Source organism: Microcaecilia unicolor, chromosome 3, assembly GCF_901765095.1.
Source record: "Microcaecilia unicolor chromosome 3, aMicUni1.1, whole genome shotgun sequence".
NCBI lineage: Eukaryota > Metazoa > Chordata > Amphibia > Gymnophiona > Siphonopidae > Microcaecilia > Microcaecilia unicolor.
The window spans coordinates 90700255-90727327 of NC_044033.1; the positions used below are offsets into that span (position 1 = coordinate 90700255).

Below are 27073 nucleotides of genomic sequence, written 5' to 3' on the forward strand. Positions count from 1 at the left end.
GTAGAGAAACAAATACAAGGTGATGTGGTCGAATAAGGTTCATGAGTTTCGGGCGCGGTGGGGATAGAAGAGAGGAAGGGTTATGTGGTGTCTATTACGAGCTGTGGTTTTGCTGTGTTGCAGAGTTCAGGCACTTATGTTGGGTCGGTGGGATATGCCTTTTTAATCAGGTAGGTTTTTAGTGATTTTCTGAAGTTTAGATGGTCATAGGTTGTTTTCATGGCTTTTGGCAGTGCGTTCCATAGTTGTGTGCTTATATAGGAGAAGCTGGATGCATAAGTTGATTTGTATTTGAGTCCTTTGCAGTTCGGGTAGTGGAGGTTTAGGTATGTTCGTGATTATCCGATTGTGTTTCTGGTTGGTAGGTCTATGAGATCTGTCATGTATCCTGGAGCTACGCTGTAGATAATTTTGTGGACCAGGGTGCAGATTTTGAAGGCAATACGTTCTTTGATTGGGAGCCAATTCAATTTTTCTCGGAGGGATTTTACACTTTCAGATCGTGTTTTGCCAACTATCAGCCTGGCTGCTGTGTTTTGAGCAGTCTGGAGTTTCTTTGTAAGTTGTTCCTTACTTAGTAAATAAAGCCCTTTGTATTTAATATTCATCAGAATGAAGGGCTTTAAACTTCGTTTATGCAGAAGTTTGGTTTCTTGTGTTAAAACCCTAGGATGCAGAGCCTTTTGGAAATCTGATGTTTTACTTTATCATTTGACAACATTTAAGCATTTTTTTTGGACATTTCAGTGATTTGGCTGGCTAAGAGTAATAGAGATTTATTGGTGTATAGGTGCTGCGAGGTGCACAAAAATGTGTTTTATTCTGATCAATGAGACAAAATGTTCTGCCCTCTTTATCATTCTCAACATGCTTCTGAAATCCCCTCATCATCCCCAGCAGGCACATTCATACTTACTCCCTCTTTCTCAGTCCCCTTCCCGATTTTTTTTTTCTTTCTTTCCCCCCCCAAGTTCTCATTCTCAGGATCACTCTCCCAAATGCAGTCTCAGTCTCCTCAGGTATCATGTTTCTGCTCTCACACTTGATCCTTGAGTCTCCATTCCCCCCCTAACCAAAGTGAGACCACACTTTCCTTGTAGTCTCTACTACCCAACGAGTCCCCATTCTATTCCCCCACCCTCCCATGCTCTTGTTCTTTGAGTTCCTGTCCTTTTCTTCTAGACCCTGCTAATCCCTGCTCCCCTAATCCCCATTTACCATACAAATTCAAGTCCCTTTTCTTTCCCTTTCTGAGTCCCACTCAGTTCCCAAAATTCCTATTCTAAAACTAAACTGCTATTCCCTTAATTTCCATCTTCAATATCTACCTCCTGTCTCTTACACATTTTTTGTCCACTAGCAGGATTGAATTGGTGATGTCGGTGCAGGTCACCAGGAAGCAAGAGTTCTCAGTTCGGAGCATGTACAGTTCTTCCTGCACACAGTGGTGTTCTTAGCCTTGTTTTTTTCCACTCTGCTGAATGGATGCTAAACACACTCTTCAGGCAATTTTCTTCAAATTCTCTTCAACTGATGTTAATTCTGTTTTTTTTTTTAATGTTCTTTTAATTAGATTTATCTTCATGGACTTCGTTTCAAATATATGTGTATCCAACTCCAATACACTAATATTAGGAGACATTAACCTTCACCTTGAAGACCCAAACTCTACCAACGCACGAGAATGCAAGGATTTCCTTCATCTATGTGACCTTACATGGCTACACATGCAAACAACCCACGTGAAGGGTCACACACTCGACCTCATCTCATACAAACTGTACACTAATCAGAACCTAACCATAACACAAACTAGATGGACAGAAACACCATGGACCGACCATTACAAACTAAACCTATCCCTAAAATGGCAAAAAAGGGGTTCTCTCCATACACGAGAACACACAACTCACACCACGAGAGGCCAAATAGACCCGGATACTTTCTGGCAACAGATATACAACAACGATTGGACAGCACAAACGGAATCCATATATTACCTCTCAGAATGGGACAAAAGATGCAGACACATACTAGACGAAATAGCACCCTTACAAATAAGAACTTCATGTAGACACAACTTGATACCATGGTTCAATGAAGAACTGAAAAAACTAAAACACAATCTAGGAAACTGGAACGCGCATGGAAAAAAAATAAAGACGAACACAACTCAACGCATGGAAACAACTACAAAGGAAATACAAATACGCAATAAGACAGATCAAAAGGTCGTACTACAAAACTAAAATTGGGCTGGACTACAAAAACACAAAGAAACTATACCATCTTGTGAACAAACTACTAGACACAACGCCGGTCACCACAACCAACACTGACATCCCATCTGCAGACAACCTTGCTAAATATTTCAATGAAAAAATCGTAAACCTATGCAAAACCCTACCTCAGAACAACATGGACATAGAAAACTTAATTAATGGTCTAGACCCAACCCCTGGTGAATACCCTGCTGACTGAATATAGTCACATTTTGCTCTCCTCTGCGCTGACAGTTACGTAGGCGATTAAACAATACTCCAACAACCATTGTCAACTGGACACCTGCCCCAGCTACCTAATACAATCTGCCCCCCACCGCTTCATAACAGATCTCACATCCCACTTAAACTTCATGCTTCAGCAGGGTATCTACCCTAAAGAAAAAGGCAACATCCTGCTCACCCTAATACCAAAAGACACCAAGAAAAAAACAAACGACATTACCAACTACCGCCCAGTAGCATCTATCCCATTAGTAGTCAAACTAATTGAAGGAGTGGTGACCAAACAACTCAATGACTACATAAACAAATTCACTATACTACACGAGTCACAATCAGGATTTTGACCCCTACACAGCACCGAAACAGTACTACTCACTGTCCTAACCAAATTCAAACAGGAAATAGCAATAGGCAAGAGCATTTTCCTCCTCCATTTTGACATGTCAAGTGCGTTCGACATGATTAACCATAACATACTGCTAAGACTCCTAGAATACTTCGGAATCAGTGGTGGCACTCTCAATTGGATTAAGGGTTTTCTAACCACAAGAACATATCAAGTGAAATCAAAAACAAACATATCGTCACCATAGAAACCAGGCTGCGGAGTACCACAAGGATCACCACTATCACCGATCCTTTTCAACCTTATGATGACTCCACTAGCCAAGACCTTATCCACCCAAAGACTTATCCCATTTATCTACGCTGATGACGTTACATTATACATCCCCTACAAACATGATCTGGCAGAAATCACCAACGAAATCGAGCTAAGCTTAAAGATCATGAACTCATGGGCAAGTGCATTCCAACTAAAACTCAATACAGGAAAAACACACTGTCTCATCATCTCATCCCAATACAATACATACAAACCCACAAACATTAACACCCCAGGATACACCCTCCCTATTTCAGAATTCTCGGAGTAACAATCGACCGTAACCTATCACTAGAGACCCAAGCAAAATCCACCATAAAGAAAATATTTTTCTCAATATGGAAACTCAAACACGTGAAACCATTCTTCCCGAGGGAAATATTTTGTAACCTGATACAGTCAATGGTACTAAGCCACGCAGATTGCTGTAATGGAATCTATGCGGGATGCAAGGATCAAATCATAAAGAAACTTCAGACCGCCCAAAACACAGCAGCCAGGCTTATATTTAGAAAAACGCGTTTTGGCAGGCCAAACCACTCCGAGAAAAATTGCACTGGCTACCAATCAAAGAACGCATCACTTTCAAAATCTGCACGATTGTTCATAAAATTATTTACGGCGAGACACCAGGATACATGACAGACCTCATCGACCTGCCAACCAGAAACACCACAAAATCTGCACGATCATACCTAAACCTCCACTACCCAAGCAGCAAAGGACTCAAATACAAATCCACCAATGCATCCAGCTTTTCCTACCGAAGCGCACAACTATGGAACGCATTGCCAAAAGCAGTAAAAATTACGCTAAATCACCTAAATTTTCGGAAAGCACTAAAGACAGACCTGTTCAGAAGAGCATACCCCACCGACCCAACATAAAAATACCTGGACACTTGCAACACAATGTAACCAAAGACCGTAACAGACATTACCTGACTCTTCTTCCCCCTTTTCCTCTCTAAGTTCCCCCCAATTGTACCTACCATACATGTACCTCATTCTACCACAATATCACTTTGTATTCATTCATACCATGTATTTGTTCAGACCGGAATCGACTAACGCCGTTAACGGTAATAGGTAAGCCACATTGAGCCTGCAAAAAGGTGGGAAAATGTGGGATACAAATGTAACAAATAATAATTATTATTATAACTTTTTCAGTAGTAGTTCAAGGCAAATTACATTCATGTATACTAGCAATTTCCCTGTCCCCAGAGGGGCTTTCAGCCTAAGTACCTGAGGCAATGGAGGGTTAAGTGACTTGGCAAAGATCACAAGGAGCAGCTTCGGGATTTGAACCTGGCTTTGCTGGCTATTTTCTTTTCTCTTAAAAAAAAAAAAGTCCCTCCCCTCTCACTTATGTTGCAATTGCTAGGGTTTAGGTCCTGACAGTAGTTATGGCAGAAAAATCTAAAACTCTGACACATATTCAAAATATCTAATCTGCTTGGGTGCAGATCAGAACCAGGCAGAATCAAGTTTTGTTCTTGCATATGTCCTCGAGGCCTGAAGAATTGACTGAATTACCATGATAATCCCTACAAAGCTGAAAAAAGCTTGTAATCCAGTCACCCATGGCAAATGCCAAGCAATGCGTAAACTGACATTTGGATCCTTTCTTGGTAGCTGGTGAGTGCTTAAGTACTGCTGAAAAGAAGTGCTTGAAAAATGAAAGCATCTCTCTACACTGAAGTTTCTCGGTAAGATTCCTATAGGAGTTCTTAGATCCGGACTTCATCCCTCCGAGATGAGGGATATGGAGGAATCTCCTATGCCAGTAAGATATACATCTTAGGAGGATGTTTTAGCCCAGGTTTGTCATGCACGTGGCATGATGTACCATTTTCTGCTGCAACAAGAAATGAGAGCACATTTCTCTCCATCCCTTCTCTAGCCCCCCCCCCCCCCCCCCACCTCCTCCACCACCACCATTGCCGGAGTGCCTAGCATCTCTCTTCTTGCAGGGCCTGGTAGAGACTGTGGACCATGTATAATGAGAGAGCAGCCATCCCCAGAGAAGTGCTATCAGAGGGCAGAGTAGAAGAGGAATTTGTGCAGAAAGGATGTTGCAGGGAATCAGAGATGTCAGCAGCATTATGTAGAAGGGTCAGGCTCAACAATGCACCAACCCCTCCCCCCAAAAAAACAAATACTAGCACCCTTGCACAGTAGCTGAGGAAGGGAGAAAGAACCACACACCACTGGTACACTCCAGCTCAGTATGTGAAGGGCTCTATTTCTCTGGGCCTTGTCACAGGTACAGAAGAAAACAGGTCTGTCTCTAGTGGGATCACTATTTATCATTACCAGCAAATGTGAGGGTTGTATGACAACCAAGGTCACCAAGATCCAATGTGGGAATTGAACAGTGAAATGGTAAACATTTGTGCACAGGTCCCTGATATAGATATGGATATAAAAATGTGGGAATTGAATCCAGATCTTCCAAGTCGTAGTTTAACACGTAGTTTAGCAAATACTGAGGAAACTCCAAACAGCCCAGAATACTGCAGCCAGACTCATCTTCGGAAAACCAAAATATGAAAGTGCAAAACCCTTACGAGAGAAGCTATACTGGCTCCCACTTAAGGAACGCATTACTTTTAAAGCATGCACATTAGTCCACAAAATCATTCACGGTGAAGCCCCAGCCTACATGTCTGATCTAATAGATTTACCACCCAGAAATGCTAAAAGATCATCCCGAACTTTCCTCAACCTCCACTTCCCTAATTGCAAGGGCTTGAAATACAAGGCGCTGCACGCGTCAACCTTTTCCTACATGAGCACGCAATTCTGGAATTCACTGCCGCGCAACCTGAAAATGATCTACGAGCAAGCCACCTTCCGCAAACTATTGAAGACCCATCTTTTTGAGAAAATTTACGGAAAGAACCAAAACACATAAAGCCCACACCCACTGTTCAATAGTTCATCAATACAGCCACTCTGAATTCTTATCCCCTGTAATCTCACCACACTCGTACCTCTACTCACAGAAAAGGTATACCAAATGCTTTCTTGTTATTATATACTGCCCCTTTTAGTTTCCCGTTGTTTCCTCCAATGTTTCACTGCTCTTTTCCATTGTTATATTCCTTAATGCTACTTGACTTTGTCTCGCACAACTCCTCACAATGTAATCCATAACCGAGTAGTAACAAATTGTATTTCTATCATTCACAACTTATTGTAAGCCACACTGAGCCCGCAAAGAGGTGGGAAAATGTGGGATACAAATGCAATAAATAAATAAAATAAATAAATAATCATCAAACTATGCCATCACACTAAAAACCCAGGCATACACAAGCATTTTAATATATGTGTGTGTGTGTGTGTATGGCACAGTGAGTACCTCCATGGATTGCATGGGGGGACTTTCTCCATGCACAATGTTCTGCTCTCTTCAACGAATAGTTTTTTAGAGGTTGCCTGGTCTCCTGCTGGACTTTAGGCGTGGGCTGGATTAGGCCTCAGCTTAGATGCTGAAGTACTCATATTCCATATTTTTTTTTCAGCTTATCTATATAAACTACTAGTATTGCCTTCTGGAGTCATCTTTGCTCCCTTTAGACCAGGCCCCTGTTTACCGTAGTGGTCAGTTCAGGTCTTAAGTGCAAGGTAGCCAGTTGGTGGCAACATGTTGGACTGCCACTCTTCAGTTGTGTGCGCAGGCAGTTATTCCCATTGTTGGGACAGCTGGCTCTCCATTTCTGTGCTCCACTTTCTTTGTAGGTTTTCCACAGTGCCTCTGCTCTCTGGTTCGGACTCTACTGTTGATTTGCCCTGGGCCTTTGCCTGTTGGATTCCTGCACCGGGCTTTTGGGCAGCTAGCAATTCTTACAATGTAACTGCATTGCTTCCTGGTTGCAATGTCCAGCTGAGAGCAAGGGCCAAGATCCTCGGGTCCCTTGCCACTGAGTTGCTCTGGAACCCTGGCAATAGGATTCCTTTTCATGGCATTAGTCAGCTCGTGTTTATTCCTGAGTTGCTTCAGTTAACAGAATGGCTTTCTCGTGCTAATCATCAGCTGGGAGTGTGCACTGGGAGATACAGGTTGTGGGTTAAGGACCAATGCAGCTTGCTCTCGATAGCGCACTGTAGTTCACCCAGCCAGATTCTGTTCCAGCTGCTTCCTAGGCAGTTAGCCACGCTAGTTTAGTCCCGTGTGCAGTCATATCAGCCTAGTCTGATGCTCAGCCTCACTGGCCACTTCTTACCACTCTCAGCATGCAGTCAGAAGCCTCTGTAACTGTCCTCTGCCTAGGTAATCTTTGACAAGTTTCATTTTCAGGGAACTTTTTTGGTTCAGAGAAACTCCTGATATGGGGTTTGTCACCTTAAGGTCTCCAGGCCGCTGTGGTTCTAGGAGCACAGGTTGCATAATGCAGTTAATGCTGTGGTCCCTTCTTTGGTGTCATAGGACCAGGTATTACAGTTCGTGCCCTTAGTCCTGCCTTCTGACGTCATTTCCTTTTTCCACGAAGGCAGGACTAAGGGCATGAACATCATCCGAAGCAAGCAGGGGAAGCCTGGAGACGGGCAGCACGCAGCAGGGCTTTAAATAGCGCGCGCTTCGACGGAGGTAATTAAAAAAGACTGGAGTGGGAGGGGAGGGTGGAGGCGAAGGACATCGTTGGACATGTTTCGGAGCGGGAATGAAGGGCAGGGAGGAGAATTGCTGGGTATGGATGGTTAGAGGGGGCAGGGAAGAGAATTGCATGGATGGGTAGAGGGGGCAGGGGAGAGACTTGCTGGGCATGGATGGGTAGAGGGGGCAGGGGAGAGACTTGCTGGGCATGGATGGGTAGAGGGGGGCAGGGGAAAGAAGAGAATTGCTGGGTATGGATGGATAGAGGAGGGCAGGGGAGAGAGGAGAGTTTCAGGAAATGGATGGAGGGGAGAGCAAGAGAAATTCTGGACATGGATGGAGGGCAGGGAAGGGAGAGAGAAGAAATGCTGGACATGGAGGGAAGATAGAGGAAGGAGATTAGATGAGGGAAAAGGAAGTAAGGAGAGAAACTGCACATGGATGGAGAAAATAGGCAGAAGCTGGATCCACTGTACAGTCAAGTCTGCGGAGGACCAGAAATGAAGAAGAAAGGAGGAAAGAAAAGAAATAAATGGAAAGGAAGCCCTGGAAACGGAGTCAAGGGAACATATAGAGAGCAGCAGAATCAGATACTGGGCCAGCATGATCAGAGAAACAGTCACCAGACAAAGGTAGAAAAAAATAATTTTATTTTCATTATAGTGTTTGGAATATGTCCACTTTGAGAATCAGGTGCTGAACATTAAAAGTTTATATTTATTTACTTATTTATGGCATTTTATCCCATATTAAACATGAATTAGATTGGAACCTGGGATCATTTAATTTTCCTGTAGATAGAGTAATGCATTGCTCCCCCCCCCCCCCCCCCCGGCTATAGCCAGCTCTGCAATTTTTTTTTGGGGGGGGGGGGGGCGCTGAGGTGGACGGGGGGGGCGCCGAGGTGGACCGGGGAGAGAACCTGTTGTTAAAAATTTACCAGCATACCACTGCTCTATGGAAACCTTTTCCTTAAAGTGACCACAATTCTTCAGCATTTCCCAAAACCAGACTTTTGTGGTTATAACAAATGGAAAATACAAATCTTTATTCTTGGTATTTGTTTATAGGGTTTTCAGAATACACAAAAGCACCAATAACAAAGTAATATTCTCCTTTCTTTAGAAACAGTAGAGCATGAAACGTATCAGTGGGGATTTATTCCTACCAAAGCCCTTCTCTGGTTTCACACAGTACTGGTTACTCGTGGGCAATCCCTCTCTTACTACTACTACTACTTAACATTTCTAGAGCGCTGCTAGGGTTACGCAGCGCTGTACAGTTTAACAAAGAAGGACAGTCCCTGCTCAAAGGAGCTTGCAATCTAAAGGACGAAATGTCAAGTTGGGGCAGTCTAGATTTCCTGAATAGAGGCATGGTGGTTAGGTGCTGAAGGTGACATTGAAGAGGTGGGCTTTGAGCAAGGATTTGAAGATGGGCAGGGAGGGGGCCTGGCGAATGGGCTCAGGGAGTTTATTCCAAGCATAGGGTGAGGTGAGGCAGAACGGGCAGAGCCTGGAGTTGGCGGTGGTGGAGAAGGGTACTGAGAGGAGGGATTTGTCTTGAGAGCGGAGGTTACAGGTAGGAACGTAGGGGGAGATGAAGGTAGGGAGGGGCTGCAGATCGAGTGCATTTGTAGGTTAGTAGGAGAAGCTTGAACTGTATGCGGTACCTAATTGGAAGCCAGTGCAGTGACTTGAAGAGAGGGGTGATATGAGTATATCGGTCCAGGCGGAAGATAAGACGTGCAGCAGAGTTCTGAACGGACTGAAGGGGGGATAGATGGCTAAGTGGGAGGCCAGTGAGGAGTAGGTTGCAGTAGTCAAGGCGAGAGGTAATGAGAGAGTGGATGAGAGTTTGGGTGGTGTTCTCAGAGAGGAAAGGGCGAATTTTGCTAATGTTATAGAGGAAGAAGCGACAGGTCTTGGCTATCTGCTGGATATGCGCAGAGAAGGAGAGGGAGGAGTCGAAGATGACTCCGAGGTTGCGGGCAGATGAGACGGGGAGGATGAGAGTGTTATCAGCTGAGATAGAGAGTGGAGGGAGAGGAGAAGTGGGTTTGGGTGGGAAGACAATAAGCTCTGTCTTGGCCATGTTCAGTTTCAGGTGGCGGTTGGACATCCAGGCAGCAATGTCGGATAAGCAGGCCGATACCTTGGCCTGGGTTTCCGCAGTGATGTCCGGTGTGGAGAGATAAAGCTGGGTGTCGTCGGCATAAAGATGATATTGGAAACCGTGAGATGAGATGAGGGAGCCCAGGGAAGAGGTGTAGATTGAAAAAAGAAGGGGACCAAGGTTCATCCTAACAGTGTCCTCTTTACAGCACTGCACAGAGGTTTAACCCACCTTTCCATGCATATAACATGTGCCGCTTTCAAACCCTTTTCTGGATTCAATCTACCAGCACTGTTCCCTTGGGTTACAAAGCTCAGCACATGGAGATTTCTCCCTAACTATAGCTTTGCTTCCCCCAGCCCAAACCTCCTTCTAGGCTCTCTTTCCAGACTGTAATAAAATCCTTTATACTTTCCCAAAGGCTTTTCTCTCCCAGCCTCTCTTTACCTTCCTGGTATATTCAATACTTTAGGGTCTATCCAGTACCAAAGGAATTTCTGCCTGCCCATGTTCCACTTTGATAGATTCAGTGCTTTAGGGACCTTCCCATACCCAAGGAATTTCAGCCTACTTCTGTTCCTATTCGCACTCTGTCTCTCTCCTTCAAATACTGCTTGCATTGTGTGCTTCCAACTATACCCTCTTTCCTCTGCCCAGCAGCTAATGAGATATCTGCTCCAGCTAGGGAGAGACTAGCTCCTAGATGACCTTTCCCAAGCGGCTCTGCTCTCTGACCCCACTTGTCCATTGGAGGTACCTTCTGCCTGGTGCTTCTTCTTTTTTTTTTTTTTTTTTTTTTGTTACATTTGTACCCCGCGCTTTCCCACTCGTGGCAGGCTCAATGCGGCATTCTGCTTTCTTGATTACAGGGAGTTCCTTGGACGTAGACAAAGAAGCAAAAGATATATTAATCTTTTATATATGTGTGTACACACACACCCACCCCGGGTTTCTAATGCGATGATCTGGATTCATTTCTTACATTTTTTTATATCCATATATGATACAGACTGATGTTGGGGATCATGTTCACAGATATCTGCCATTTTACTGTTTCACCAGTGACCAGTATGAGCTGGTAACCCACCAAGCCCAGCTGACAATGCAGACAGTACAGGTCAACGGGCATACACCTATGATTTAAAAGGATTACAATCTGGCATGTCCAGGAAACCCACAAATATGACGAACATACATGCCAGGTGTTGAAAACCAATCAGCAACAACTAGGTACAGGGCATAGTAAGGGAGCGGAATCTACATATGCACTCTACTAATATTTTGCAGAGCACCACTGTGCAGCACAGAATCACCCCCTTTGGTATGCACGACCTGTAGGTCTGCTAAGGCTGCAGAATCGTGCCTGGCAGAAAGAACTGCTGCCAGCCATCTGCAGTATAGCACTATTGGGACAGACCTTTGTACATGTGCTTTGTAATGAGGGCAAATAAGGGGCCATACAAATGAGTTGGGGGGGGGGGGGGACCTGCTGGAGTGTAGCATGTCATGTTACTAGATATATGTTGGCTAGCCAGGCCATGTATAGCCTTCCCTGTGCCAAAATTGCTAACAGACCTCCTGTACACAGCACAGGGAGCCTTGACAATCAGTTTGCAATGATGGGGAAGTGTGTTATGTCCATCTACAGAGTGCCAAGTTGTACTGCATCATAGGTGATTAGTCACTCTACTCCTCTAATCCCCCTTCCTTTCCCAGCTTTTCCATACATACAGAGGAGCTGAAGAAAAGGGCCAGACACCTGCGGTGGTGCAGGCAGCAGTACCTTCAGAGGATCTAGGAGCAGCTTGATACAGAGGCAGGTCAGTAACAATACACACTGAATTCCCCACTACAGTCAGTGGAACACACAAATAGCAGTGCTGGTGATACAGGGGCCAGGCAACCGGTTAGGCTGGCTGGATAGGGACCATGCCACTGAAGGCCGTGTCATAAGACAAAGTTGTCATGTGGTGCCATGATGTTTGCTGGAATTGGCCCATCCCAAGCAGATAGGGATAATCAAGAGGCATCAATGCCACATTAATGCATTAAGGGTACTGTGTTTTGCACATGCCTCCAGCCACAAGGTAGTCACTGCATCACTTCCTCAGTGTGCACCCTTCATTACCAGGAGGGAGACGGTAGGTGGGTCATTGCAGGGTAGGCCATAATTGGTTTGGCTGCCAGATCTTTATAAAAGACTGACGTCTGTTTTTCCTCAGAGCAGTCAGTAATTAAGTTTCCATATCATCAAGCTGATCAATCCATAGACTGGTGGGTTGTGTCCATCTACCAGCAGGTGGAGATAGAGAGCAAACTTTTGCCTCCCTATATGTGGTCATGTGCTGCCGGAAACTCCTCAGTATGTTCTCTATCTCAGCAGGTGGTGGTCACACACAGCAGCAGCTCTGGCTAGGCCTCCAAGCCTAATTTTTAGGTTTTGTTGAGTGCCTGGGGTTGAGGGCTCTTCTTGAGCAAGTGCAAACCTGGTGGTGCCAGGTCCCTCCTTTTCTCCCCCCCTCCCGCTGGCTCCGTTAAAAAAAAAAAAAAAATTTTGAACGTCCTTAAAGGCGTTTATTTCGACGTTTATTTAAACGTTTATTGCAGCTACTCACTGGGACACCAGGTCGTTACAGCTCGGAGCGGAAAGCAGGTAATTTTTACCTTTTTATAGCGGGCAGGGGGTTCCCCGATTGATCTCCACGTGGCATATGGCGTCGGAGGGCGAGGGCGCAAAGAGTCGCTCCCCGGATCGCGTGGGCGCTTCTAGAGGGGATGCGGGGGTCTTAAAGTCTGATTCGCCCTTGTTGGGTGACAGTTTCGTGACCGATGAGACGCCCAAGACAGAAGATTGGAGGCGGCCTTAAGGTCGTCCTTTGAGGCGGCTGCTTTAAGTTTGCAGGCCTCAGTTTGCGGCTCCTATGTGGCCAGGGCGTGCCTGACTATGGTGCAGCGGGCTTCCCCCTCGGATCATTCCTTGAGGGCTGATTGGCCGGCCCTGGAATCGGGCTTAGCCTATTTGGCAGACTTGTTGTATGATGTCTTGAGGGCCTCAGCTAAGGCATGGCTCAGACAATCTCTACGCGGCGGTGGCTTTGGCTGAAGCATTGGTCTGCTGACCACGCCTCTAAATCCCGCCTGGCTAGATTGCCTTTTAAAGGCAAGCTGCTCTTTGGGGTCGAGCTGGACAAAATCGTGACCGATCTCGGCACGTCTAAGGGCAAGAAGTTACCAGAGGTCAGGGCTCGGGCTAGTACTCGCCCCGGTACCTCCAGAGGACGGTTTCAGGAAGCCCGTCGGTACCGCCCGGGCAGGTCGGGCTCCTCTGCCCCCTCTTCCTTCAAGAGGAACTTCTCCCCCAAGCAGCATTCCTTTCGCAGAGACCGCCGTCCCGGAGGTGCTCCCTCCGGTCCTCCCCCAGGGTCTCGTACCCAATGACGGGGCCTTGGTCCACGCCCCAGTGCAGATTGGAGGACGGCTGTCCTCGTTTCTGGGCGAGTGGACCGCAATAACTTCAGACGCTTGGGTGCTGGAAGTCATCAGAGACGGCTACAAGCTAGAGTTCTGCCGACCCTTAAGAGACGGGTTTGTACTCTCTCCCAGCAAGTCTCCGGTCAAAGCTGTGGCAGTGCAGCAGACCTTGGACAATCTGATCCGCCTGGGTGCGGTCGTTCCGGTGCCAGAAAGTCAGCTTGGCAAGGGGCGTTACTCCATTTACTTTGTGGTACCAAAGAAAGGAGGTTCTGTACGGCCTATCCTCGACCTCAAAGGGGTCAATCGGGCCTTGAAAGTTCGGCACTTTCGCATGGAGACTCTCTGTTATAGCGGCAGTGAAGGCAGGGGAGTACCTGGCATCCTTGGACATCAAGGAAGCGTACTTGCGTATTCCCATCTGGCCTCCTCATCAACGCTTTCTGCGTTTTGCAGTCCTGGGCCGACACTTCCAGTTCAGAGCCCTCCCGTTCGGGTTGGCTACTGCTCCGCGGACCTTCTCCAAAGTAATGGTGGTCATCGCGGCCTTCCTGAGGAAGGAAGGAGTACAAGTCCATCCTTATCTGGACGACTGGTTGATCCGAGCCCCCTCTTATGCAGAGTGCGGCAAAGCTGTGAACCGGGTGGTTGCTCTTTTGAGCTCCCTGGGGTGGATTATCAACTGGGAGAAAAGCCAGCTGCGCCCAACTCAGTCCCTGGAGTATCTGGGAGTTCGTTTCGACACCCAAGTGGGCAGAGTGTTCCTGCCAGACAATCGGATTGTCAAGCTTCAGGCTCAGGTAGACCAGTTCCTATTAGCCTCTCCTCTTCGGGCTTGGGACTATGTGCAGCTGTTGGGCTCTATGACGGCCACGATGGAAGTAGTGCCCTGGGCCAGGGCTCATATGAGACCACTACAACACTCTCTGCTGCAGCGCTGGACTCCGATGTCGGAGGATTATGCTGTGCGCCTTCCCTTGGACCCAGCAGTGCGCAAGGCGCTGAGCTGGTGGACGCAGACAGACAAGTTGTCTGCAGGAATGCCTCTGGTGACCCCGGAGTGGATTGTTGTCACGACGGATGCTTCTTTGTCGGGCTGGGGAGCCCACTGCTTGGGAAGGACAGCGCAGGGGCTCTGGTCTCCTGCAGAGGCAAAGTGGTCTATCAACCTCCTGGAACTCAGAGCCATTCGGTTGGCGCTTTTGGAGTTCTTCCCGGTACTGGCGTTGAAGCCAGTACGGGTCCTGTCGGACAATGCCACGGCTGTGGCCTATGTCAACCGCCAGGGAGGTACCAAGAGCGCCCCTCTAGCCAAGGAGGCCATGAATCTATGTCAGTGGGCGGAAGCGAACCTGGAACAGCTGTCAGCGGCCCACATTGCCGGAGTCATGAATGTCAAGGCGGACTTTCTCAGTCGCCATACCTTGGAGCCCGGAGAGTGGCAGCTATCTGCTCAGGCGTTCTTGGACATCACGAAGCGCTGGGGCCAGCCGAGCCTAGATCTGATGGCGTCATCGGCCAATTGCCAAGTGCCGCGCGTTTTCAGCAGAGGACGAGACCCTCGATCCCTGGGAGTAGATGCTCTTCTCCAACAGTGGCCAACACAAGAGCTTCTCTATGTGTTCCCGCCCTGGCCCATGTTGGGCAGGGTGCTAGACCGGGTGGCAAAGCATCCAGGCCGGATAATCCTGGTGGGTCCGGATTGGCCCAGACGTCCCTGGTATGCGGACTTGATCAGGCTCTCAGTCGACGATCCTCTGCGGCTGCCAGTGGAGCAGGGCCTGTTGCATCAGGGTCCCGTGGTGATGGAGGATCCCTCCCCCTTTGGTCTTACGGCCTGGCTATTGAGCGGCAGCGTCTGAGAAAGAAGGGCTTCTCAGACAAGGTCATCGCCACTATGCTGAGAGCGAGGAAGCGCTCTACTTCTACTGCTTACGCCAGGGTTTGGCGTATCTTTTCAGCGTGGTGTGAAGCAGGCTCACTTTCTCCCTTCACTGCTCCAATTTCTTCAGTGTTGGCGTTCCTGCAAGAAGGTCTGGAGAAAGACCTGTCGCTCAGTTCCCTTAAAGTCCAGGTAGCGGTTCTGGCTTGCTTCAGGGGCCGCCTGAAGGGTGTTTCCCTGGCTTCGCAGCCAGATGTGGTGCGCTTTCTCAAGGGAGTTAATCACCTGCGCCCTCCTCTGCACTCAGTGGTGCCTGCGTGGAATCTCAACCTGGTGCTAAGAGCATTGCAGAAGCCGCCTTTTGAACCCTTGTCGAGGGCATCTCTGAAGACCTGACGTTGAAAGCAGTCTTTTTGGTGGCTATCACTTCAGCCAGAAGAGTTTCCGAGCTCCAGGCACTCTCATGTCGAGAGCCTTTTCTGCAGTTCACTGAGGCAGGAGTGACTATTCGCACAGTGCCTTCCTTCCTGCCCAAGATTGTTTCTCGCTTCCATGTGAATCAGCAGCTCTGTCTCCCTTCCTTTCGTAGGGAGGACTACCCAGAGGAATTCTCTGCTCTCAAATATCTGGATGTGAGACGAGTTATCATCAGATACTTGGAAGTGACCAATGATTTCCGGAAATCGGATCATCTGTTTGTCCTGTTTGCAGGTCCTCGTAAGGGTCTGCAGGCTGCTAAGCCTACAGTGGCAAGATGGGTCAAGGAAGCCATTGCAGCGGCTTATGTGGCCGCGGGGAAGGTGCCGCCTATCCAGCTGAAGGCTCACTCCACTAGAGCTCAGGCGGCCTCTATGGCAGAGGCCGGGTCCGTCTCCTTGGCAGAGATATGCAAGGCGGCAACTTGGGCATCGGTCCATACATTCTCCAAGCATTATCGCTTGACTGTGGCTGCTCGGGCGGAGGCCCGGTTTGGAGCTTCAGTGTTGAGGTCAGGGATTTCAATGTCCCGCCCTGGGTGAGTACTGCTTCGGTACATCCCACCAGTCTATGGATTGATCAGCTTGATGATATGGAAGGTAAAATTATGTATCATACCTGATAATTTTCTTTCCATTAATCATAGCTGATCAATCCATAGCCCCTCCCAGATATCTGTACTGTTATATTCTGGTTGAATTTTAGGTTCAAGTTTAGTCTTCAGGTACTTCAGGAGGACTTCGTGTTCAAGTTTTTTCACTTGGATTCTTCAAGAGTTGAGACGAGTTTGTGTTACAGTGAGCTGCTGCATTCCTCTCCCCTCCGTTTTACGGGGCTGGATTGAGACTTAAATTCTGCCGGCACTCCCTCCCGCTTCGTGCGGCTGTAGGGCAGCTTTGTACCCCTCCCGCTTCGGCGGTGTTTGGGTCAGTCAGCTCCTCCCGCGGTTGCGGTTGCAGGATAAGCCAGATCCCCCCGCATCGGCGGGTGTGGTGTCCCTCCCCCGCTCCGCGGGGATGAGCTGGACGGATTCCCCTCCCCCACTTGTGTGGGGATGAGCTGGGTTAATTCCCCTCCCCCGTTTCGGCGGTGGTGAGCTGGGCAGAGTGTCCCTTCGTGGGTGTAATTCTCTAAGTGCTGAGTCCTGCGGATGGAGCTTTGATATCGACATACTGAGGAGTTTCCGGCAGCACATGACCACATATAGGGAGGCAAGAGTTTGCTCTCTATCTCCACCTGCTGGTAGATGGACACAACCCACCAGTCTATGGATTGATCAGCTATGATTAATGGAAAGAAAATTATCAGGTATGATACATAATTTTACCATTTGTGATCTGTTTTCACTAACAGCTTATTCCTGGTGGGCAGCTCAACCTGTTTCCATTAGGATGCTAAGCCTACATAATACTACTACTACTTATCATTTCTGTAGCTTTACTAGACATACACATCGCTGTACATTGGACATGAGACAGTCCCTTCTTGACAGAGCTTACAATCTAATTAGGACAGACAAACAGGACAAATAAGGGAACTAAGGTGGGAATGATAAAACATGGGTACTAAACAAGTGAGTAAGGGTTAGGAGTTAAAAGCAGCATCAAAAAGGTGGGCGTTTAGCCTAGATTTGAAGACTGCCAGAGATGGAGCTTGACATACTGGCTCCTGGAGTGAAGGCCCTGAGTGGATCGGGGTGGACCTGAGTCACCCCAGAGATTTCTGTGAGGATATGCAGATGGGCTGCAAGTCCTCCACAGCATCTGGAAGGCAGCTGGTGGGAGCGCTGGGCCACAGTAGCCATAGGGGCCACTGACTTTCTTCTGCCCTACTCCAAGGCAAGGTTTGAATCATTGAGCAATGTTCATAGGTAATTTAAAATGCAAAATTTCCTCCAAATGTTATAATATAGAGGTCCAGTAGGCTTGGGGCACTCCCACCAAATTTTGTTCCACTGTATGCATAAAGAACGGGGTTTAGAGCTTGATGGGAGAAAGGTATCCACATAATACACCAAATAAAAGAGGAGGAGGCACCTGAGGTGCTATGATTTGAAATATTGCACAAAGATGGGTTGGAGGCGAGGATACAGGTATTGTTGTTTGCAAATGATACAACACAATTTAAAAGTGGGCTAGGGATATAGCAGGTGAATATACGGAAGGGAAATGTAGAGTGGGGATGAGAGGAGGGGATGCGCTAGGAGAAAAGTGCACAGCTTGGAGAAATGCAGTATAAAATGCTACATCAACTATATAGCCACAAACCAGAATGTCTAATATACTTCATAGACTTCCCAACAAAACGAGGGTAATCAACACCAGTGAAGGGTTGTTCAGTGAACTTCATTGTGCAAGATGTCCTTACACATAGAGACTTACATACTTAAATCCTCACAGGTTCTTTGACTGACTCCTTCTTGTGTTATTTATTATTTTCAAAATCTTATATTGTATAGTAAAGTCTTATTCAATTTTCTATCACAATTTATATCGATACGACTGAAATTCACTGACCAACCCTTCATTGGTGTTGATTAACTGGGTTTTGTTGGGAAGTCTGTGAAGTATATTTGACATCCTGGTTTGTGGCTAGTATTCACCTAATTGCCTAATTGTTTTGGTTCTTTAAACATCAACTATATATGCATTCAAGATGGGTTAGTAAGATACAGAGAGAAAGGTCAGGCCGTTGCCCCAGGTGTGATAACCTGGAGGGAACGTATATTCATTGCTGGTGAAATTACCCCAAAATAGCAAAGTTTTGGAAGAAGGTATTGGCACACTTGGGGTAACTTTTGATACAGTGTAACCCAAGAAGAAAGGAATTGTGGGGCTCATTTTCAAAGCACTTAGACACACAAAGTACCATCTACTTGGTACTATGGTACTTTGTGTGTCTAAGTGCTTTGAAAATGAGCCCCTGTGTCTTTTGGGTTTGGAAGATGAGCTGGAGTGGAATGAATATTGTTTATTTGTGAGAAAAGTATGCTTGATAGCAAAACGATGTATTCTGATTCAGTGGATACAGGCAGAACCTCCCCCACCCACCCAGTGCAAGTTGAGCCAGTAAGTGGTGGAGAAGAAAATTAATAGATTTATGGTTCTGGATCCCCTTTTTGGACTTGTGAATAGCTAGGTTGCAAAGTGGGCTTTTACATGTTTTATATATCTGATATGTTGAATAGACTGTCCGTGAAAACATGGTTCAGAATTGGGCCCTGCTAATAAGAAAAATGGCTGTGGTGGACAAAGGGGGGGGGGGGGGGGTGGAATATACATCTTGAGATGAGTTCTTTGCTGGCTGTTTGACAAATATGCACTTATGAACTATACCTATATGTAATATGTGAACCATTTTGGTTGTACCACATAAGGCAGTACATCAAGAATCTCATAAACATAAATAAACCTTTTTCCATAAATTTTAAGCTTTTAACAGATAGTCCCTGCCACATATATTTGTCTGTAAACTGCTGCATACTGATAGTAGCACTATACAAATAATGCCATTTTTTTCACCAGCCTTCTGAACCAGTCCAGATGATTGAGTTATGTCCCTAACAGGCATATGGAGGCGGAGAGCACCAACAATTCAATAATGTCATCACCAGTATAAGGAGTGAGGCAGCTTTGAACTTGGTAGTGTTTTTCTGCCTTCAGCAGATGGTGCATGTTAGATTGGTGCAGCAGATTCTTCTGTGTAGATCTCTGTCTCCAGGGTACAATCCATGACCTGCAGCCTTTGAGGTAGCGCCTTGGCCAGGGTTAACTTCCATGGATCAATTGAGTGTATAAGAGTCTGACTCTGTAGACCCAAATTCTAGCTGATGGGCTTTAGCTTGTGAGGTTGATCGGCTGGGGGTCCTACAGGGCCTTTGCTGGCAGGAGTAAGTTAGCTTTCTTTTTCCTTAACTTGCCCCCACCTCTTCAAATTACTCTTCTCGCTTCTTTTGGGCCTTGGTGCTGTAGCTCTGGCCTGTGGGCCTCAGTGCTGGTGGTTGGAGATGGTTGGCTGTTAGACCAGCAGGGTTTAGTGGGTGTCCTAAGGAATTGGCTGATATCTCTTGTTGTCTGTCTGTGCCTCTCCCCCTTCCCCTTCCCTTTGGTTCAGCAACTGCTCTTTCTTGTCCTCCTCTTTCATGGGAGGGGTTAAGGTGCACAAGATTAAGTAAATTAAAAAAAACAACTGGTGTAGAAGAAAGGAGATTTGTAGTTAATTTTTTTTTTTTTATTTGTGAGAAGCCTTTATTGAACTTTCAATCTTTACAACAGAGTTTTTTAAACAAACATTCCATATCATCAAGCTGATCAATCCATAGACTGGTGGGTTGTGTCCATCTACCAGCAGGTGGAGATAGAGAGCAAACTTTTGCCTCCCTATATGTGGTCATGTGCTGCCGGAAACTCCTCAGTATGTTCTCTATCTCAGCAGGTGGTGGTCACACACAGCAGCAGCTCTGGCTAGGCCTCCAAGCCTAATTTTTAGGTTTTGTTGAGTGCCTGGGGTTGAGGGCTCTTTTGAGCAAGTGCAAACCTGGTGGTGCCAGGTCCCTCCTTTTCTCCCCCCTCCCGCTGGCTCCGTTAAAGAAAAAAAAATTTTGAACGTCCTTAAAGGCGTTTATTTCGACGTTTATTTAAGCGTCTATTGCAGCTACTCACTGGGACACCAGGTCGTTACAACTCGGAGCGGACAGCAGGTAATTTTTACCTTTTTATAGCGGGCAGGGGGTTCCCCGATTCTTCTCCTCGTGGCATATGGCGTCGGAGGGCGAGGGCGCAAAGGGTCGCTCCCCGGGTCGCTTGAGCGCTTCTAGAGGGGATGCGGGGGTCTTAAAGCCTGATTCGCCCTTGTTGGGTGACAGTTTCGTGACCGATGAATGTCCCGGTCCTTCCTCCGGCGTGGCGGTTTTTCCCGCCATAAACGCCCATCCCCCGCTCCTCGCCTCCGCCATCTTGGCCGGCCACGCGGCTCGGACGGCTTCTTCTTGGGCCGCCCTTGAGGTTGGAGACATTAATGCCATGAACGCCCTTAATTTGGGCGACGGCACAGAAGCGGCTAAAGTTAAGAGCCGTTCTTCCCGCACGGCTCCTTCGCGGAGTTTCGCGCCGGACGCCATTTTGGATGCGCAGCATGTCTCTCCCCCGCTCTTGCGAGCGCCGGTTGAGGGTGCGTCTAGGGCTGTTGCTCAGGCTGCGGAAGTGCACAGTCTGGGGGGTTTCTCCCCCGAGTTTGTTTTGCTGCTGCATCAGGCCTTCCTCATGCACAACGCTGCCCCTGCTCCCTCGTCTGGTAAGAGGTTGAGGTTCCCAGAGGTAAACGCCCTCGGGTTGATTCCCAGGCCTTGGAGGAATTTGTCTCCGATGTAGATGAGGGCAGCGTGTCTGAGGTCTCCCAACGGTCCTTTGCGGATTCCTTGGAGGAGACGGATCCCCGCTCGGATGGAGCGGATGACCCCTCTGCAGCGCGGCTTTTTAGCCCAGAGGATTTGCCCAACCTGTTGTTACAGGCCATGGACACTTTGAAGATTTCCTCTCCGGAGGACGTCTCTCCCTCAGCCCCTGTTGGCTCTGCCATTATGCTGGGGACGAAGCGCCCGCCTAGAACCTTCCACGTGCATGATGCCATGCACACCTTAATTTCGGCTCAATGGGATGTCCCAGAAGCGAGCCTTAAAGTGGCTAGGGCTATGTCCCGCCTCTATCCTTTGGCTGTGAGTGAACGTGAGGCCTATCTGTGGCCTACCGTGGATTCTTTAATCACTGCAGTGACTAAGAAAACGGCGTTGCCGGTGGAAGGTGGCACGGCCCTAAAGGACGCCCAAGACAGAAGATTGGAGGCGGCCTTAAGGTCGTCCTTTGAGGCGGCTGCTTTAAGTTTGCAGACCTCAGTTTGCGGCTCCTATGTGGCCAGGGCGTGCCTGACTATGGTGCAGCGGGCTTTCCCCTCGGATCATTCCTTGAGGGCTGATTGGCCGGCCCTGGAATCGGGCTTAGCCTATTTGGCAGACTTGCTGTATGATGTCTTGAGGGCCTCAGCGAAAGGCATGGCTCAGACAATCTCTGCGCGGCGGTGGCTTTGGCTGAAACATTGGTCTGCTGACCACGCCTCTAAATCCCGCCTGGCTAGGTTGCCTTTTAAAGGCAAGCTGCTCTTTGGGGTCGAGCTGGACAAAATCGTGACCGATCTCGGCACGTCTAAGGGCAAGAAATTACCAGAGGTCAGGGCTCGGGCTAGTACTCGTCCCGGTACCTCCAGAGGACGGTTGCAGGAAGCCCGTCGGTACCGCCCGGGCAAGTCGGGTTCCTCTGCCCCCTCTTCCTTCAAGAGGAATTTCTCCCCCAAGCAGCATTCCTTTCGCAGAGACCGCCGTCCCGGAGGTGCTCCCTCCGGTCCTCCCCCAGGGTCTCGTACCCAATGACGGGGTCTTGGTCCACGCCCCAGTGCAGATTGGAGGACGGCTGTCCTCGTTTCTGGCCGAGTGGACCACAATAACTTCAGACGCGTGGGTGCTGGAAGTCATCAGAGACGGCTACAAACTAGAGTTCTGCCGACCCTTAAAAGACGGGTTTGTACTCTCTCCCTGCAAGTCTCCGGTCAAAGCTGTGGCAGTGCAGCAGACCTTGGACAATCTGATCCGCCTGGGCGTGGTCGTTCCGGTGCCAGAAAGTCAGCTTGGCAAGGGACGTTACTCCATTTACTTTGTGGTACCAAAGAAAGGAGGTTCTGTCCGGCCTATCCTCGACCTCAAAGGGGTCAATCGGGCCTTGAAAGTGCGGCACTTTCGCATGGAGACTCTCCGCTCTGTTATAGCGGCAGTGAAGGCAGGAGAGTTCCTGGCATCCTTGGACATCAAGGAAGCATACCTGCATATTCCCATCTGGCCTCCTCATCAACGCTTTCTGCGTTTTGCAGTCCTGGGACGACACTTCCAGTTCAGAGCCCTCCCTTTCGGGTTGGCTACTGCTCCGCGGACCTTTTCCAAAGTAATGGTGGTCATCGCGGCCTTCCTACGAAAGGAAGGGGTACAAGTCCATCCTTATCTGGACGACTGGTTGATCCGAGCCCCCTCTTATGCAGAGTGCGGCAGAGCTGTGGACCGGGTAGTTGCTCTTTTGAGCTCCCTGGGATGGATCATCAACTGGGAGAAGAGCCAGCTGCGCCCGACTCAGTCCCTGGAGTACCTGGGAGTTCGATTCGACACCCAAGTGGGCAGAGTGTTCCTGCCAGACAATCGGATTGTCAAACTTCAGGCTCAGGTGGACCAGTTCCTAGTAGCCTCTCCCCTTCAGGCTTGGGACTATGTGCAGCTGTTGGGCTCTATGACGGCCACGATGGAAGTTGTGCCCTGGGCCAGGGCTCATATGAGACCACTTCAACACTCTTTGCTGCAGCGCTGGACTCCGATGTCGGAGGATTATGCTGTGCGCCTTCCCTTGGACCCAGCAGTGCGCAAGGCGCTGAGCTGGTGGATGCAGACAGACAAGTTGTCTGCGGGAATGCCTCTGGTGACCCCAGAGTGGATTGTCGTCACGACGGACGCCTCGTTGTCGGGCTGGGGAGCCCACTGCTTGGGAAGGACAGCGCAGGGGCTCTGGTCTCCTGCAGAGGCAAAGTGGTCTATCAACCTCCTGGAACTCAGAGCCATTCGGTTGGCGCTTTTGGAGTTCATCCCGGTACTGGTGTTGAAGCCTGTACGGGTCCTGTCGGACAATGCCACGGCTGTGGCCTATGTCAACCGCCAGGGAGGTACCAAGAGCGCCCCTCTAGCCAAGGAGGCTATGAATCTTTGCCAGTGGGCGGAAGCGAACCTGGAGCAGCTTTCAGCGGCCCACATTGCCGGAGTCATGAATGTCAAGGCGGACTTTCTCAGTCGCCATACCTTGGAGCCCGGAGAGTGGCAGCTATCTGCTCAGGCGTTCTTGGACATCACGAAGCGCTGGGGCCAGCCGAGCCTAGATCTGATGGCGTCATCGGCCAATTGCCAAGTGCCGCGCTTTTTCAGCAGAGGACGGGACCCTCGATCCCTGGGAGTAGATGCTCTTCTCCAACAGTGGCCGACACAAGAGCTTCTCTATGTGTTCCCGCCCTGGCCCATGTTGGGCAGGGTGCTAGACCGGGTGGCAAAGCATCCCGGCAGGGTAATCCTGGTGGGTCCGGATTGGCCCAGGCGTCCCTGGTATGCGGACTTGATCAGGCTCTCAGTCGACGATCCTCTGCGGCTGCCAGCGGAGCAGGGCCTGTTACATCAGGGTCCCGTGGTGATGGAGGATCCCTCCCCCTTTGGTCTTACGGCCTGGCTATTGAGCGGCAGCGTCTGAGGAAGAAGGGCTTCTCAGACAAGGTCATCGCCACTATGCTGAGAGCGAGGAAGCGCTCTACTTCTACTGCTTACGCCAGGGTTTGGCGTATCTTTGCAGCGTGGTGTGAAGCAGGCTCACTTTCTCCCTTCACTGCTCCAATTTCTTCAGTGTTGGCGTTCCTGCAAGAAGGTCTGGAGAAAGGCCTGTCGCTCAGTTCCCTTAAAGTCCAGGTAGCGGCTCTGGCTTGCTTCAGGGGCCGCCTGAAGGGTGCTTCCCTGGCTTCGCAGCCAGATGTGGTGCGCTTTCTCAAGGGAGTTAATCACCTGCGCCCTCCTCTGCACTCAGTGGTGCCTGCGTGGAATCTCAACCTGGTACTAAGAGCATTGCAGAAGCCGCCTTTTGAACCCTTGTCGAGGGCATCTCTGAAAGACCTGACGTTGAAAGCAGTCTTTTGGTGGCTATCACTTCAGCCAGAAGAGTTTCCGAGCTCCAGGCGCTCTCCTGTCGAGAGCCTTTTCTGCAGTTCACTGAGGCAGGAGTGACTATTCGCACAGTGCCTTCCTTCCTGCCCAAGATTGTTTCTCGCTTCCATGTGAATCAGCAGCTCTGTCTCCCTTCCTTTCGTAGGGAGGACTACCCAGAGGAGTACTCTGCTCTTAAATATCTGGATGTGAGACGAGTCATCATCAGATACTTGGAAGTGACCAATGATTTCCGGAAATCGGATCATCTGTTTGTCCTGTTTGCAGGTCCTCGTAAGGGTCTGCAGGCTGCTAAGCCTACAGTGGCAAGATGGGTCAAGGAAGCCATTGCAGCGGCTTATGTGGCCGCGGGGAAGGTGCCGCCTATCCAGCTGAAGGCTCACTCCACGAGAGCTCAGGCGGCCTCGATGGCAGAGGCCGGATCCGTCTCCTTGGAAGAGATATGCAAGGCGGCAACTTGGGCTTCGGCTCATACATTCTCCAAGCATTACCGTTTGACTGTGGCTGCACGGGCGGAGGCCCGGTTTGGAGCTTCAGTGTTGAGGTCAGGGATTTCAGTGTCCCGCCCTGGGTGAGTACTGCTTCGGTACATCCCACCAGTCTATGGATTGATCAGCTTGATGATATGGAAGGTAAAATTATGTATAATCATACCTGATAATTTTCTTTCCATTAATCATAGCTGATCAGTCCATAGCCCCTCCCAGATATCTGTACTGTTTTTATTCTGGTTGCATTTCAGGTTCAAGTTTAGTCTTCAGTTACTTCAGAAGACTTCGTGTTCAAGTTTTTTCACTTGGATTCTTCAAGAGTTAAGACGAGTTTGTGTTACAGTGAGCTGCTGCATTCCTCTCCCCTCCGTTTACGGGGCTGGATTGAGACCTTAAAATTCTGCCGGCACTCCCTCCCGCTTCGTGCGGCTGTAGGGCAGCTTTGTACCCCTCCCGCTTCGGCGGTGTTAGGGTCAGTCAGCTCCTCCCGCGGTTGCGGTTGCAGGATAAGCCAGATCCCCCCGCATCGGCGGGTGTGGTGTCCCTCCCCCGCTCCGCGGGGATGAGCTGGACGGATTCCCCTCCCCCACTTGTGTGGGGATGAGCTGGGTTAATTCCCCTCCCCCGTTTCGGCGGTGGTGAGCTGGGCAGAGTGTCCCTTCGTGGGTGTAATTCTCTAAGTGCTGAGTCCTGCGGATGGAGCTTTGATATCGACATACTGAGGAGTTTCCGGCAGCACATGACCACATATAGGGAGGCAAAAGTTTGCTCTCTATCTCCACCTGCTGGTAGATGGACACAACCCACCAGTCTATGGATTGATCAGCTATGATTAATGGAAAGAAAATTATCAGGTATGATTATACATAATTTTACCATCTTCGCTTTTCTTTTTTTTTTGTACATAGAAGAAAAAAAAAAACAGGAACATTTTATATACCCAGTGTTACATGTACTTCATCTCCATTGTATCAGCCCTGTTCCTTCGTAGACTTCAACAGCTTTATAACATTTTTTTCCCCTTTCCCCCATTATTTCTCCCCCCTTCATCCCCCCCCCCCCCGAGTCCCTCCCCTTTTCCTTTCCCCCAATTTTTACTCTGGTCCTCCACACTCATAAACTGCATTCTCTCTCTAATTCTAGTTAACTGCATTTACAAAGAACTGCCATGTTGAATGCCACTGACCTGTCCGATGTTTTCGTATTGCTATGAGCCTTTCCATCTCACACACACATTTTAATTTGTTTTGCCATCTTGTAATTGAGGGGACTGTTTTTTGCTTCCAATGCAACGCTACTGTCACTCTGGCCACTGCTGTCACCTGTCTCAGCAACTCAAAAGATGGCGACCTGAACGGACGCTGAGACGGGAGCTCTGCAAGAAGACCGAGTTCCAAACGAGCTCCAAGCGAAACTGCCCCGTCGAAACCGCGCTCAGGGTCCCTCGACGCCATCCAAAAACGGAAACACTCCCTTCAGGGAGATCGGTGGCCCTGATAGACGGCGATCGGAGTTGGATGACGGAGTCCAGGAAACCGGAGGACCGCGTGAAGCCTCTAGCGATAAGGCACCGTTAAGACTACGATCCAGGTCCAGATCCCCCGAAGCCGTTGGAGAGGCGGAATACCTCCTCCGAGAAGGAAAAGGATCACCGAAAGACGCTGTCCAGAACCTGCCGGAGCCCTAGGAAAGGGGAAGCTGCGTAAGGACCGAACTCCTCTGCTGAGGCCCACACCTGGGGACACAAAGGCAAGCCAAAGCGGCCTGACCAAGAGGCACTCGTGCTGCACGACTGGAGACCAAGCCAGCTAGGATATCGGCGCGGGACACCACGAGAACGAGACCGAAATTTAAACACTTTTAAAATAGACTCCATCCTGCCGAGAGGAAAGCACAGAGAGCGACCGGGAACCGACAATCGAAGTGAAACAAAGATCGCCCAACGGAAACCCGCCACGAGGCGGTGCCCCTGCGATCTCGGCCTAACTACCGCAAAGACCTCCATCATCTCGTCATACCAGAAGACGAGAAACGCTGGAGATCAACTGCCGACCTGCATAATAGCAGAAGGAGAGA

General features: G+C 48.9%; 1 protein-coding gene across 6 annotated transcripts in view; it reads left to right on the forward strand.

The window, feature by feature from the left end:
* FAM161A (FAM161 centrosomal protein A) overlaps nucleotides 1-27073 on the forward strand; it is an 86195-nt gene that overhangs the window by 19145 nt on the left and 39977 nt on the right. For 3 of the 6 annotated variants that reach the window (XM_030196168.1, XM_030196169.1, XM_030196170.1), the window contains one exon: nucleotides 11608-11711. The exons of 2 other annotated variants lie outside the window; for them this stretch is intronic. The gene's annotated coding sequence lies outside the window, so the exon portion shown is untranslated. Of the gene's footprint in view, nucleotides 1-11607; nucleotides 11712-12332; nucleotides 12339-15242; nucleotides 15248-19162; nucleotides 19166-27073 lie in introns of those variants that run through there. One more of the 6 variants, XM_030196172.1, reaches the window with a different exon arrangement.